At 35.4% G+C, this 15,634-nt stretch overlaps 1 protein-coding gene across 7 annotated transcripts in view; it reads right to left on the bottom strand.

Moving 5' to 3' along the window:
• LOC119559143 (zinc transporter 2-like) overlaps positions 1–15,634 on the bottom strand; it is a 434,223-nt gene that overhangs the window by 273,152 nt on the left and 145,437 nt on the right. The gene's annotated exons all lie outside the window — the stretch shown is intronic.

Here is a 15,634-nt window from a genome sequence, read left to right as displayed (position 1 = left end):
TGAAAATATTCCACATCTGAGAATCATTAACTTGTGAGATTTATTTTATTGGGGTTCTTTTGATTTCTAAATTAGTTTTACAATCATAGGAAACATTATTCCCCAACATGATCGGACATGTTCCTCGAAGATAACCATCTTTGAATACTTTGGGTGTGCGAAATAAATAATTAAACAAATAATTTATAAAACTTGAAAGTTCACTTGAATTTCTCACGTGCACAGCAACACCTCTGATAATGAGGCAAAAGGGTACGTGATCACACCATTCCCCAACATGATCGGATATGTTACTCTAAGATAACAACCTTTGGATACTATTGTTGTGCGACCTTTCTTAATTGCGAATTTCTTAATAATGAGGGGAAGGATACATGATCAATATTGTCACATGGTGAAGTGGTGGTGACGGGGGCAATCTCCTCTGAGATAACAACCTTTGGATACTATGGGTATGCGACCTATCTAACGTGCACCTTTTCACGTGACTATTAATTGCACATAATGAGAAGAAGGATACATGATCAATATTGTCACATGGGGATGTGGGGGCGATGGCGGCAATGACTTCAAAGCCCAGTAAAGCCAGTTAATTTATTGTTTTATGCTAATTGTTCTAGAACCCGCATATGTTAATGAGGGGGGAGGGGGTCCGGGGGACATTAATATGCTAATTGTCCCAGAACCCGTCTTTTCATACGTCTGACTCATGTATTGTATACCTCCCCGTTGCTAATAGCTATTGTTGCTTAAACTGGTTTAAGGGTTTACGGAGTTCTTGTTTTGATCTCGGACCGATTCTTACTGTGAGTTAAGTTGTTGATCTGAATCCTTGATAGGGCGTCTGCAACTACATTAGTTGTACCTGGCTTATAAATGACTTTTGGAGTGAAACTGAAGGAGTACCAGCGTTTCATTTCGATATTAGGATTTTTATAAGAGGTTGCGAAAGATAATGGTTGATGATCGGTTTGAATTTCTATTCCAATCACTCAGTATAAGTAGTTTCTTAGATTTTTAAGAGCCCATACTATGGCTTAAAGTTCCTTCTTATTAGTTGCATAAGCTTGTTCCGTTTCAGTCAAGGTTTTTGAAATAAAAGTAATTGGCTTACCTTCTTGAGATATTACTGCACCAATTGCGACGTTCGAAGCGTCAGTAGTCAGGGTAAATTTTTTATTATAGTCCGGTTGAACTAATTCTACTTGAGCAATGAGGTTTTCTGTCAGCTCGTTTAAAGCTTTAATAGCTGGGTCATCTAGCTGAATTAATATTTTTGTTGACATTCTTTTTGAAATTTTGCCATTATGACCTCCAAGATATTTTGTTTGGCTATAGAGGCGTAATTTAAAACAAATTTTCTATAATAGCCCGTAAGGCTTAAGAAACTTCTTAGTTACCGAATATTTTTTGGAAGCGGATATTTAATAATGGTGTCAATTTTTTCTGGATCTGTATTGATGACGATATAAGATTCGATGTATCCAAAAAAACTGGTTTCCCGTTTAAAAAGCTTTTTAACAATATATTTATAATTTTGTTTAAGTCTATATAATGCTGTTCAATCGAAGTTGAGAATATTATAATGTCGTCCATGCACATATATGTACGTGACATGTCCGAATGGGATTCTTAAAAATTCGTACTTTCCATTATTTATTGAAAAATATGTTTTTTCCCCATCAGATTCTTTCATTAATGTTTGATGAAAACCTGATTCTAAATCTATTGTTTGAAGATATCTTGCTTTTCCCAAATGAAATAGAATTACTGATTGGGTACCTGTCAGGTATGGTACTTTCATTTAATTTTTTATAGTCAATGACGAATCTTAATATACGGCTTCCGTCTTGATTTTCTCCGTTCTTTGGGACAACCAGAACTGGTGAATTATAAGGGCTTCGACTAGGCCTTGTAATTTCTTCTGCTAACATTCTACTGATTTCGCTATTCACGAAGTCGGTGACAGATAGAGTGTACGAATATTGTCTCCCGTATATTGGCCTGTCGTGAATAAGATTTATTTCCGCCTTTATGTCAGTTCTAAATGGAATTGGCATATTTACTATTTTTTCCTTTAGTCCGTCTAACAGATCAGTACCTATATTATTTATCTGTTCTTTGTCGGATAACTTAACGACGGGCTTGAAATTTTTACATTTCAAACGATTTTTATTTATTCGATTTTTACGGTATTTACTTCGTCGACACTCTCAGGATTTTTAATTCCCAAGATACTTGCATTTTTATTGACGGATATTTCTACGTCGGCGCCCTCAGGATTTTTAATTCCCAAGCTTTTATCACTATTTTCCACAAATAATGAATCTTTCTCTATTTTTACCATCAAAATATTTGTTTATAATAGATTCTTTTAACGGAAGAATATTATTTTCTTCACTTAAACTTATTTCATTTTTTCCTCATTATCATAATATTTTAACTTTTCTGTTTTCTCTTTATATTCCAAGACTCCGTTTCTATATTTATTATAGCTCCAATTTTTCTTAATAAATTGAATCCAATTAGAAGATCAGATTCTAATCCTTCGATTCCATAAAATAATTGTCTTGTTTCAAATTTATTTATAATACCTTTTTGTATATTGATAACTCATTTTTATTTTCGAAAATTCCCTTTTTTATATAACAAGCATATATTAAAATCTTTAACTGCTTCTTAGTTTTTCGGTCTATCCTATTTAAATAGGGCATTCCCCTATAGGGGTCTGGTCTAAAAAATGATCTTCATTGATATTATTTAATCTGGTTACTTTATTAGCTGGCTGATTTATTGTTCCACCTGGTTCCCTTTTCTCAGCTTGAGTTTGCTCTCTATTTTGATTTGTGCGATAGTAATTTGAACGATTATTATTTTGATAATAATTATTATTATATCTTCCTCGATTATTATTTGCCTGCCAATTAATATTCGGTTGCCGATTGTAATTAGGTTTATTCTGGAGTTGAATCGATGGATCAACATCCATTGGCTCGACGGCTTGCTGCTTTTGATTGTTATTTTTATTATTGTTTTGCCAAAACATTCCCTTTTGTGTCCAATTATAAGTATGGTTATTACTCCAATTATTTCCCATTTTTTTAGTTTTAATATTCTATCGTATTTGATCAAATCGTAAGTTGTTTCCCTGATATTTATTTTCGTTTTTAAATCCATAAAGCCTGTTTGCAAATTGAGCACGGAAATTGTTTGATTCAAATTCTTGGACCTTTGCCAAAGCATTGGGTAAATCTGGATTTAATGAGAAAAGAGTTTCTGAGATAGATCCATTTAGCCCGGATATAAATATTCGTAGATCATTGCTCCTTATTGTTTTGTTTGATTCCTTGGTAATTACGCTGACCTTTCCGTATGTCATTATGGTTTTGTTTATTAGTAGTGTCTTTTTTTATTGACTTCATTATAGTATTCAGTAACTGTCATTCGTCCCTGCCTAAGGATACTTAGTTCTGACTCGAGAATATGTATTAGTCGTTTATCGCTATATATAAAGTCCAGTCTAGATAACATTGCTCGAAAGTTTAAAGCCGTGCCATGATTGGTAAGAGCATCATGGGCAGCTCCCATAATTTTATTTCGTAAAATTGTTAAGGCGATCAAATATTGTTTACTTTGAATTTTATAAAGACTCATTGCAGTTTCTGCGGCTTCCCTCCAACCTACATATTGTGTTTGTTCCCCGGTGAATTTTGGTAAAGATTTTACCACTTCAAGTGTTGTATCGCATTTTATAGTTGGGTCGATTGTTTGTATTTTATAATCCTCCACAGTGTTTGCATCTGTGGCTAACTTTCCTTCTTAACCTTATATTTTCCTGCTCTCTTTATTTAATTGAACATTTATCAATCTATTTATTAATGTGGCTATACTACCTGCAGAAAAATTTGGTGCTGAACCTCCGGTTGCCATTGTTAAATTTAATTCAACAAAGCTTTTTATCAAATCTTCCAGATGGTTTCTTGATATTATTTATTAAATCGCGAATCTATCTTACTTTTTATCAATGTTTGAATCTTATATTATTTTTCTCAAATTCCCTGATCTTAAATTATAATCTTTAATTTTTTATAATTGTAAATTAATTCCTCAACAGACTGTCCCGATGGGGTCTTCCTTCTTTGTAGTTGTGGGTTGATCTTCCTTCCTGAATTCAGTGAGGATTAATGGCGATAGAATGCCCTTCCTTCCTTCTTCAGTTTTTCTCGTTTCAGCGCGTTGTGTTTTGTTGTTGTTGTTAGTTCTTGCTTGCTTAAAATTTTTAGTTTAATGCGTTTATGGTTTTAAAAATTTTTTTTGCGGTATTTTTAATTTATTTTATTTATTTTGTGCGGCTTTTTACTAGTTTTGCGTTCTTGTATTTTTTTGGCATACGATTTTGGTCCACCTTTATTATAAATTCACCTTTAAACGGCATATTTCATTTATAAATTTCCAATTAATTGTTGTTAACGATCACTGTCACTTAGTTGTGTCGCTTGGTGGATTTTATATTTTTTCCCCTTAAAATGTTGAGTTGTTGGCCGCGAGAGCTCCGTTTACACTTAACTTATTATACCCGTTACTCGTAGAGTAAAAGGGTATACTAGATTCGTCGGAAAGTATGTAACAGGCAGAAGGAAGCGTTTCCGACCCCATAAAGTATATATATTCTTGATCAGGATCACTAGCCGAGTCGATCTAGCCATGTCCGTCTGTCCGTCCGTCCGTCTGTCCGTCTGTCCGTATGAACGCTGAGATCTCGGAAACTATAAGAGCTACAATACTGGGATTAGGCATGCAGATTCCTGAGATTCCTGCGCAGCGCAAGTTTGTTTCAGAAGAGTGCCACGCCCACTCTAACCCCCACAAACCGCCCAAAACTGTGGCTCCTACAGTTTTGATACTAGAACAAAAATTTTAACTGAAATGTATTGTTCTCATCAATACCTACCGATTGATCTAAAAAAAATTTGCCACGCCCACTTTAACGCCCACTTTAACGCCCACAAACCGCCCACAAACTTCAAAAAATCGTAAGTATGAACGCGAATAGCTCAGAAAATATCAAAGATAGAGAAACGGGATTTCAGATTTAGATTCCCTAGGCTTGAACGCAGCGCAAGTTTGTTACGCGAATATGCCACGCCCACTCTAACGCTCACAAACCGCCCAAATCTGTGGCGCCCATAATTTTCATGCTAGATACAAATGAACTGACTGAAAATGCATTGGTCTCGTCAATACCTATCGATTGATTTAAAAAAAACTTTGCCACGCCCACAACGCTTAAATCTGTCTACCGCCGGTAGGTGGCGCATTTGCTGCTTGCATATCTCCATTTTCCTTTGGTCCCTTTAGCTGAGTAACGGGTATCTGATAGTCGAGGTACTCGACTATGGCGTTCTTCCTGTTTTTATTTATTTTCTTTGTTTTCCTAAGTTACTTATTTTTCAATAGAGTGAAAATCGCCGAAATGTGCCTTCTCCTCCGCCTCTCTCTCAGCCGCCTGCTGTCTTCGCTCCTCGGTCGGAAATACGGCAAGACCTGGGAACATTGGGTTCCGGAACTAGGCCCTGGTACATGGCGGTATACCATTCCGCCTCTTCCTTTATTCTCTGGTGGGTCGCCATCCATGCTTCATAATTAAGCATGTTTTGCTCCTGGCGATCTACCAACGCGAGGAGCCTATCCTGGCTTACCGGACGATTCGCGAGAAACCCCCGGACCTGGAACGCAGTGGTCCTCAGCGCTGATGTGTATTGGTTAACCAAATTGCAGTCTTTCGAGATTTTGTATTTAGCAAAGTAAAATCATATGGTGGTTCTATTAAAAAACTATTACTCAAGTTTGGATCTTTTCGAATACAATTTCAATTTCCTTTAGAATAACATTATTATTATTATCAAAGAAACCTTGAACATCAATCGAAACAGTATCTTTCAACCTTTTTCTAATGTTAAGCAACTCTTTATACTAGTCCGTTTAATGGGTTATATTCAACTAAACGGTCATGTATGAGGAGACAGTAAGCTTGGGTATTTTCATGACTTGGTGGCTTCAGTTCTATTGAAATTCTAACATCAATAGGACCAGTTTTCACTGATTCGTTTTGATATGAAAGATCAACCACAATAATAGGGGCCTTCAATTTAAACTCATTTGGGGTCAAAAATGGTTGTGACTCACGATTATAGTAACTAGATTGAAATCTTGTATACATTTCATACAGGTGAGCATACTGATTCTTACTAAAATCAACATTCAGATTATCATATGGATATGACTCAGAATTCAAATGAACTTTCAAGTTTGATAAGTTATTTGTGATAAGTTTTCCATTTAGTGTAAATCCAATTATTGCAAATCATGGTCGGCGGTTAGCCGACAATTTCACATTCCAGCTGTGTTGACTCCCATACCCCTATTTGGGGTTAACATTTGAATACCAACTCCGAAATCCGATTGGTAGGTTTACACCACTTTTAATAATATCGTACATCTTTATTTTTGCAAAATCGCTTGGACTTACATAGGAAATTTTCCATGTTATACTCGCAATTTCCAGTTTAAAAGTTTTTTCATTTCTGCTTTGTTCAAACACATCGCCAAGATTCTTAGTTAGCATCAAAACAAGTTCATGTTTACATTTTAACAAAACTTTTCTATAATCCTCAGCAAATCCCAACAAATTTTTTAATGGTAAAGAAAAGTTGAAGTAGGGTAGAAATTTCGTGTCCACTGCTCCATCCAGAATTTATTAGATTTTGACTTTAAAGATTATCCAGAGATATAAAATATTTTAGGGTAGTAGTCATAGCGACATGGACTTGACACGTTGTACCTAGTTGTTACCTAGCAGTATTTTGATGGTTACTTTCTGTTAAGTCTTGTTTTTGGATGGTTACTTTGTGTATAGTACCTGTACAGTACTTGGTTTTGGATGGTTACTATCTGTATAGGATCTGTAAAGTACTTGGTTTTAGATGGTAAGTAAATATTAACAAGTAATATGAGTTGTTATAGTCTCTTATTAAGAATTATCAAAGCATACAAACAGACTTACCGTGGGCTATCCATGTGTTTGCTGTGTACGTGAGGAGGACCACACAACCAAAATATCTGAAGATTGATATAAAAATCTTAGAGGAACATGTCCCATTATGTTGGGGAAAGACGTATCCTGTGATTGTAAAACTAATTAAAAAATTAGTTGTTCACAAGCTGTCCAAAAGCTGTTTAGAAGCTGTTTTGATAGACAATTTCGATTAATGTTGACAGATATTAACAACATATAATAATATCATCCACTTTAACTAGCATATTGTAAAAATAAAACATTTCCTTCTTTCATATTCTTTCATCTTATGTAGGTATAATAAATGTATCCTTAACTACAATAGCCAGCCTTGCATCCCATAACTATAGTTATTACCTACAATAAAATGTCTAGAAAGAACAAAATATATGAATGTCAAAAAACAATTTCAAACTAACTATAATTGGGAAAGTAATTAAAATCGCTCCGGCGTAATACAGAAAAAACATAAACACTGTGATTATCCCATTTTCTATCACCATAACAAATGTGTATACCCACACCCAAATGACGAATTGTATCCTTTGTCCAAATGTCTGTGACTTTCACTTAAAAATTTTTCACTGATAATTTAAATCTCATAAACCATCCATTGCTAACCGTACCAAAACCCCAGAGTCAAGTTGGTTACCTGCAATAAACAAAAGTGGTGGTGAAAAGGATTGCTAAAATACCTCGACGCAGGCGCAAAGGTCAAGGTAATGGAAAAAATTCATGGAATATTATCCTTTCATAAAAAAAGGTCATAAAAAATGTAATTGGGAAAGTATTTTTTATTCGCGAACCATTTATAACTGTTACCAACAACACAAATAGTTATGTTACAAAGAATTGCTAAAATATCTCGACGCAGGCGCGTTGGGACCTGGTAATATCTGTTTTATATACAGTGGTCGGCATAAGTATTTTGACAAAATAAAAGTTAAGTATACTCATAACTTGAATTTACTTCTTGTAAACTATAGGCATCAATGGAAAGGTAATTTCAATGCCGTTTGAATGATACAATACATTTCTTTACCCATTCAGTACTTATTGAAAAGGACGAATTTGTGTAAATCAACTTTGAAATTTTTAAAAAAAACTTTTTTCCTCGTCTTGAAAACTTAAATTTTTTGATGCAAAAAGTTTCTTCAAACAAAAATAATAGTAACTGCAAAAAGAATTTTTCAAATATCATTTTGCTTATATTTTTTATGAATTTTTGAAGGTGACAATGTCGGAAAAAATTTGTATGAAAAAGACAAAAATATGGCTCAAATGCCTGTTTTTAAGCATTTTCAAAAATTCATAAAAAATATAAGAAAAATGATTTTTGAAAAATTCTTTTTGCAGTTACTATTATTTTTGTTTGAAGAAACTTTTTGCATCAAAAAATTTAAGTTTTCAAGACGAGGAAAAAAGTTTTTTTTAAAAATTTCAAAGTTGATTTACACAAATTCGTCCTTTTCAATAAGTACTGAATGGGTAAAGAAATGTATTGTATCATTCAAACGGCATTGAAATTACCTTTCCATTGATGCCTATAGTTTACAAGAAGTAAATTCAAGTTATGAGTATACTTAACTTTTATTTTGTCAAAATACATATGCCGACCAGTGTATATATATATATATGTGGCCCCATTAATTCCGCAGTGATGCAAATGTTCTTGGGACAACGACGTTTTCAATTATTATGTGTAATGTTTATTTTATATTATTATTTGGAATCAGAAATACAAAAACTTAAGTTGTAGTGTTACATTTGATGATGTACAAAGGGTATGCTTATTGGCATGCGTAGCGCGTGAGATCTTGGCACCGACTGACTTTATTAGAGTTTTCTTCTCTCTCGCGCTCTCTGGATCATTAAAAACGACGACCACTCCTGGTCTCTCTGATTGCTTGCTCTTCTGGTATTTTGCGACCATCCCTGTTTCCTACATTCGGCCCTCCTGACGTGGTGTTCGTCCCGAACTCCTTCATAAACTCAGCCACAGTGGATGTTTTCAAAGGTCCTTCGCTATCTCCAACTTTCTTTACATCATACCTGCCATGATTGTGAATCTCAACTATTTTGTATGGTCCAAGATACTTTCCCTTTAGCTTTAGGCCCACTCCGTACTGGGTACGCCTGATCGCAACTAAATCGTTTACCTTGTAACGCTTTTCACCCTTTCTTTTCAAATCAAAAGATCGCTTGTTTTCCTCTTGAAGAGCTTGAATGTTTTCTCTGGCTTTTTTGCGTAACTGATCTCTCTCGTGGTTTAACTCTTCTACCAAAGACTGCTGTACCTGCTCTTTAAGTCCTGCTATGTCTACCACACGCATGTCAACACCTGTTAACAGCTTGAATGGTTACTTTTGTGCTCCTAGGCTCGATATTGTTGATCAATTGCTGCACTCTACCCACATGCTTGTACCAATTTCCAGGATTCTCTAAGCTCATCTTCGACAACATTGGCACAACGATTTTATGCATTCTTTCGACCTGTCCGTTGCCACGAGGTACTCCTGTAGTGATTAATAAGTGCTGGATCTTTTGTTTGTCGCAGTATTCCTTAAATAAGTGTGAAGTGAACGCTGCACCACGGTCTGATACGATCCTGAAGGGATTACCAAAGGATACGGCCTGCCTGTCCAGGCAATTAAGCACTTCTTCGACTCCGGTACTGCGTGTCGGATACAACCAGACAAATTTCGAAAATGCATCTACGACAACTAGGATGTGATTGTACCTTTTCTTGGTTATCTCCATCGGCCCCACGTGATCTATGTGATAAGTGACTAACGGTTTGTCTCCCTTATCGATAGGATTCAGATAACCTTCCTGTTTTCCCGATTTTGCGTTTACCAAAATGCATTCCACACAGCTGCCTACTACTCTGGAAACTTTATCCCTAAGATTTGGAATGAAATAAGATTTCTCCACAAGATCTTTGGTTTTTTTAGCCGAAAAATGGCCTTGTCTGTGAGCAATTTGAATGATTTCAGTCTCCATTTGGGATGGAACTACTATTAGCTCTCGGTCTGGGTCTTTGAACAAAATCTGATTGGCAATGTAGTAATCCTCATGTCCCTTATCTTCCACCAAACTACGAACTGCATTTGTCCACACGTCTGCCATCTGAGCTTCCTTCAATTTGTGCATCACACTCTCTGTCAATACAAAACAAGTAACTCTGCTAAGCTCATCCACGTGCCTCATCTTTGTTCCTGCTCTATCTCGTAGTCGTAATCTTGCAAAAACATTGCCCACCTAGCTACTCGTAATGGAACTTCTTTCCTTTTCATCGTCATGGCGAACGCATTACAATCAGTGATTATTTTGAATTTCGTTCCCAAGACATATACACGCCATTTGGTCAGTGCTGCGATGACTGCTAGCACCTCCAGCTCGTATGAGTGATATTTTTCCTCACATGGTTTGGTTTTCCGACTCATGTACATGACGGGGTGCAACTGACTGTCGTCTGGATCCTTTTGTAGAAGGACTGCGCCAAAGCCAAACTTAGATGCATCCGTGTGTATTTCTGTGGTCAATTTAGGATTGTACAGCTTCAAAACTGGTTTCCTAGTCAATGCTGCCTTTAATTGCTCGAATGCTACATGCTGCAATTCTCTGAACTCAAATTTGACATCCTTCCTCAGCAAATCTTACAACCAGATACAAAACAGCTGGTAACCAGCTAATAACATCTAGTAAACAACTTGTATGCATCTACTTAACATATAGTAACCAGCTAATAATAACTAGTAAGCAACTAGTAGACATCTACTATACAGATAGTAACCATCTATTAATAGCTCATAACAGTTAACAACAGCTAGTAATCAAAGTCCAAGCAGCTCAACCGCCATCATGAATCACGAAAACCAGATGAGTATTGTTATTAAAGAGTTTATTAAACTTATTCAAAATCTTTGACAATGATGCCTTACTCATACAAATAGTATACAAATAGAATAGAACTAGAAAACTAGAACTAGAAAAATAGTTGGCAACATATAACAGATATTACCAGGTCACACCACCTCTATCATATACATGAATTAGAAATTAAATTAAAAGACGCTCCTAGGTTAGCTTAAGATGCCTTCGAGATAGTTATAATGTTTAAAAATAATAAAACATCTGAGAAACATTAAATTGTGAGAATTTGTTTACATTTATCTATGGGAACCAAGCGATAATATGCGTTTGGAACGAAGGTTAGCAACCCATATATTTCTTACAGAGGGAGGAGTCAGAAAATGAATTATATCAAAATATATATAATATATATTTAAGTGAGAATTATTTTACATCTAACTATGGGAACCAAGCGAAAATATGCGTTTGGAACGAAGGTTAGCAACCCATATATTTCTTACAGAGGGAGGAGTGAGAAAATTAATTATATAAAAACATATTTAATATATATTTAATTATGAATTAAATGAAATATGTTTAAAATAATAAAATAAATAAACTAATATTAACTGATCCTACAAAATTTGTTTCTGACTGATCAAATGAATGGTTTAAGAATAATCCAACATCTGAAAAACATTAAAGTGTGAGAATTATTTTACATCTATCTATGGGAACCAAGCGAAAATATGCGTTTGGAACGAAGGTTAGCAACCCATATATTTCTTACAGAGGGAGGAGTCAGAAAATTAATTATATAAAAATATATATAATATATATTTAATTATGAGTTAAATTAATTTGTTTTCAATAATAAAATAAATAAAATAATATTAAATGATCCTAAAAAATTTCTTTCTGACTATAATTAAAACTACAAGTTCGAATGAAGGGAAAGTATTTTGTCCAATGAGTTACGTTGGCTACTTGCGAGTTGTTGCATGGTCGTAACTTCATCCCTTATCAATGGTCTTGAGATGTATGATCTTATCAGACGTCCTGCTTCTTAGGTCTTGGGCATGTGACTTTAATGACGGAGGGGTAATTATAGTTCACGGTAACTTGGTTTGTATGCTTTGATAATTCTTAATAAGAGACTATAACTACTCATAACACTTCTTAACAGTTAGTTATCATCTAAAACCAAGTACTTTGCAGATACTATACAAAAAGTAATCATCCAAAACCATGTACTTTACAGGTACTATACACAAAGTAACCATCCAAAAACAAGACTAAACAGAAAGTAACCATAAAAATACTGCTAGGTAACAACTAAATACAACGTGTCCAACGTGTCAAGTCCATGTCAATATGAGTACTACCTTAATAAATTATATATCTCTGGATAATCTTCAAAGTCAAAATCTATTAAATTCTGGATGGAGCAGTGGAGACGAAATTTCTACGGGACCCCACTTCAACTTTTCTATACCAATAAAATTTTGTTGAGATTTGCTGAGGATTGTAAAAAAAGTTTTGTTAAAATGTAAACATGAATTAGTGTTGATGCTAACTAAGAATCTTGGTGATGTGTTTGAACAACCCAGAAATGAACAATATTTTAAGCTGGAAATGACGAATATAACCTGGAAAATTCCCCATGTAACTCCGAGCGATTTTGCAAAAAATGTAGATGTATGATATTATTAAAAGTGGTGTAAGCCTACCAATTGCATTCCGGAGTTTGTATTCATATGTTAACCCCAAGTTGGGGTGTGGGAGTCAACACAGCTGGAATGTGAAATTGTCGGATAACCGCGAAAAACCAAGATTTGCCATAATTGGATTTACACTAAATGGAGAACTTATAACAAATAACTTATCAAATTTGAAGCTCTGAATGTTGATTTTAGTAAGAATCAGTATGCTCACCTTTATGAAATGTATACAAGATTTCAATCTAGTTACTATAATCGTGAATCACAACCATTTTTGACCCCAAATAAATTTAAATTGAAAGCCCCTATTATTGTGGTTGATCTTTCATTTCAAAACGAATCAGTGAAAACTGGTCCTATTGATGAGAGAAATTCAATAGAAATGAAGACACCAAGTCATGAAAATACCCAAGCTAACTGTCTCCTCATACATGACCGTTTAGTTGAATGTAACCCATTAAACGGACCAGTACAACGAGTTGTTTAACATTAGAAATATGTTGAAAGATACTGTTTCGATTGATGTTCAAGGTTTCTTTGATAATAATTTTATTCTAAAGGAAATTGGAATTGTATTCGAAAAGGATCCAAACTTGAATAATAGTTTTTATAGAACCACCATATAATTTTACTTTGCTAAATACAAAATCTCAAAAGACTGCAATTTGGTTAACCAATACACATCACAACATTTTTTGGAACGATGGAGAAAACAGTTTTTCACAAACTCGAAAGTATCTAAGGACAATTTTAAGCGGAAAACAAATTATTTGCAAAGGTGTAGAAAAGAAACGATTTCTACAGACGTTTTTTGGGAGTCGTCAGCTCATTAATATCGAGGAAATGGGCTGTCCGTCATTAAACAGGTTTAAAGGAAACCAGTTTCCCTATTGTGAAACACACCTTAAGGGCGGGGTTTGTGCTCTTAACAATGCATACATTATTTTGACATTTTTTAAAAGTAGCTCCAAAACAATAAAATAATTTTTATACATCATTTTAAAGTTGAGACTAGATGTGTAAGGACATACAAGAAAACAAAATTAAAAAAATTAATTTTCATGAGGAAATTGACCAATTTATTGAACAATTTAAAGAACAGATAATTGGTCAGCATTTTCAATACCTTCTAAACACAAAAACTATGTTCATGAATCGAGGTGGACATGATCTCAAAACTAAGAATTATGGTAAACACTTAACATTTTGTAATCCAGAAATGACGTTGGAAACGTGCGCCTGCTTCTACTAGAAGCGTACTAGAGCTAGCAGTCAGTCGTGAGGTCGTTGGCGTGAGACCCATGATCTTGTCAATGAGCGTGCGCCTTCTGGGTTGTGCATGTGTCCCTTTTATTGCGGTCAGGTAATTGACAGGTGCGCATGTTCGGGTAGCTCTTGCTTGAATCCCTTTTATGACATGTTTATGACCCATTTGTGGAAAGGAAAGAATCTTAGACAATTTACCAGTTAAACGTTCTGGGGCGGAAACAAAAATGTGTATTTGAAAATATTCCACATCTGAGAATCATTAACTTGTGAGATTTATTTTATTGGGGTTTTTTGATTTCTAAATTAGTTTTACAATCATAGGAAACATTATTCCCCAACATGATCGGACATGTTCCTCTAAGATAACCATCTTTGAATACTTTGGGTGTGCGACCTTTCACACGTGCACTTTTCTCACCTGACTATTAATTGCTCATAATGAGGGGAAGGATACATGATCAATATTGTCACATGGGGATGTGGGGGCGATGGGGGCAATTAACTATACTCTTTATAGACATGATCGTGACATTTTTATGAGTTCAAAGTCCATTAAAATCAGTTAATTGATTGGATTATGCTAATTGTCCTAGAACCCGCATGCGTTAATGAGGTGGGGAAGCGGGTCGGGGGCCATTAATATGCTAATTGTCCCAGAATCCGCGTTTCCATACTACTTATATCAATTTCCCTTTTGTCCCTTTAGCTGAGTAACGGGTATCTGAAAGTCGAGGTACTCGACTATAGCGTTTTTCCTTGTTTTTCATTAAACAATTTTTTTAACTTTTTTTATCGCGGCCGGACGTTGGTCGCCAATTAAATTTGTTTTTTAACTGAAATGAATTGTTCTTATCAATACCTATCGATTGACCCAAAAAAAAGTTCGCCACGCCCACAAGCCGCCCACAAACCTCAAAAAATCGTAAGTATGAACGCGGATATCTCGGAAAATATCAAAAAAAGAGAATTGGGATTTCAGACTTAGAATCCGTAGCCTTGAGCGCAGCGCAGTTTGTTTACGCGAATATGCCACGCCCACTCTAACGCCCACAAGCCGCCCAAACCTGTGGCGCCTACAATTTTCATGCTAGAAAATAAATTTTAACTGAAATGTAATTGTCTCGTCAGAACCTATCGATTGACCCAAAAAAAAAGTTTGTCACGCCCACTCTAACGCCCTTAACGCTTAAATCTATCTACCGCCCACATAACCATATATTTAGATCAGGGGTAGGTGGCGCATTTCAGTCTCGCCTTGATGCTTGCATATCTCCATTTCCCTTTTGTCTCTTTAGCTGAGTAACGGGTATCTGATAGTCGAGGTACTCGACTTTAGCGTTCTTCCTTGTTTTGATCTGCTTAACTTAGCTGGGGAACCAAGATCGGACCTCGTAGCCAATGGCAAATGCAGAGTTTGAAAATATTGTTTATAAAAGCCATAACCGGCCTAGTTTCACGGGTTGTATAACTTACATACACACACACATACGTCCCACCCTGCTGAAATAATCTTGCGCTGCCCAAGAAGTTCAAGAATCTACATGCCAAGTCCCAACTTTCTGTCTTTCATAGTTTCCAAGATCTCAGCGTTCATAGGGACGGACGGATGCGCGGACAGACGGACATGACTAGATCGACTCGACTAGTGATCCTGATAAAGTATATATATTGTAAAATGGTTAGACAAAGAAATACCCGTCTAAGTGCAAGTGTT

The sequence above is a fragment of the Drosophila subpulchrella genome, unplaced genomic scaffold (genome assembly GCF_014743375.2).
Source record: "Drosophila subpulchrella strain 33 F10 #4 breed RU33 unplaced genomic scaffold, RU_Dsub_v1.1 Primary Assembly Seq18, whole genome shotgun sequence".
Lineage (NCBI taxonomy): Eukaryota > Metazoa > Arthropoda > Insecta > Diptera > Drosophilidae > Drosophila > Drosophila subpulchrella.
Note: the sequence above shows the minus strand (reverse complement) of the source record. Positions and strands in the feature narration are given on the sequence as shown.